Source organism: Aplysia californica, unplaced genomic scaffold (assembly GCF_000002075.1).
Source record: "Aplysia californica isolate F4 #8 unplaced genomic scaffold, AplCal3.0 scaffold00344, whole genome shotgun sequence".
In the NCBI taxonomy this organism is placed as follows: Eukaryota; Metazoa; Mollusca; class Gastropoda; order Aplysiida; family Aplysiidae; genus Aplysia; species Aplysia californica.
The window spans coordinates 387,417-388,619 of NW_004797614.1; the positions used below are offsets into that span (position 1 = coordinate 387,417).

At 38.0% G+C, this 1,203-nt stretch overlaps 1 protein-coding gene across 1 annotated transcript in view; it reads right to left on the bottom strand.

The window, feature by feature from the left end:
* LOC101864536 (protein dimmed) overlaps positions 1-1,203 on the bottom strand; it is a 233,729-nt gene that overhangs the window by 162,527 nt on the left and 69,999 nt on the right. The gene's annotated exons all lie outside the window — the stretch shown is intronic.

The window sequence follows — 1,203 nt, forward strand, 5'->3', positions numbered from 1 at the left end:
CACACACACACACACACACACAAACACGAACATACACCAATATTTACCATAGAACGTGAAAATGAAAACATGATGTATCGGGAAAATAAAAAAGTTGAATTTTTAAACTGTGACAGAACGATGTTCAAAAACAGTCTCGTGTCTGAAGAAGTTAGAACCTGGTATATTGTTCAGCTGAGGCGGAGTAGTAAGGCTCATCAAACTGCAGGCATAAAACATAAGCTCGACAAACTTGTAGAATTATCATATCTTATTTAGTAAACCCGTCTGTTCGTTGTCGGTTGCCCCTTTCAGGCAGGGTTCAAGTATTCCACCTAGTAAATGACCTGAATTAGGCCAATAAAGGCGTAAAAATTCTCAACGAATGACAACAAGATCCCTGAACTGTCACGGCGTAGTATCGAGCGGCGATCGTCACGACGAGCTGGCAACTGGAGATCACACACTCCTGACAGATCTTTTCTCATCCGGCTGAGAAATCGTCCTTGAAAAATCCATTTATTGCATTTCCAGATTGTATTGACTAATCGATGAATGGTTGCCTTTTGCACTTCGGTGACTATCAAGGCTGGGGAAACGGGTTCAATGCTGAAGTAAAACAAAAACGTGGCTTGCTTTATTGTGTTATGGATGTATTTTCTCGATATCGATTTCACGTCCAAGCCGGCAACACGGAGTCCGGCGAGTCTTTAAAAAAAGAGCAGAAGGCTCGATTGCTCTTCAACCTCTTATCGTCAAAGATAACTTTTTGTTTTCAATATTGTTTTGTATCCTTTTAACATTCTTTTATGTGCTTCTTTGCGTCAGCACGCTTTATTGAGGAATAATCTTTTTTCACTTTTTAAACTTCAGAAAAGAACTCTGGAGACGAGGTCCACAATTCACGATGCAGTTGAACTTTTTTATTATGACACACAAAAATACAGGGCCTTTTACTTCTACACGCTATTAAAATAATTTTGTAAAGAAACTTCTAAATATGAATTTTCTTGTGGGGTGGTGTGTGTGTGTGTGTGTGTGAAATTCTAGGCACAGGCAGCTGGAAACAAAGATAGATCTAGATCTAGTAATTTTATTGTTTTTACACAGGGGAATATTTCAAGGATATTGAAAACATAAAGCAGATTTTAAAATATTACATCTACAACATGAAGAAGAAGAAGAAGAAGAAGAAGAAGAAGAAGAAGAAGAAGAAGAAGAAGA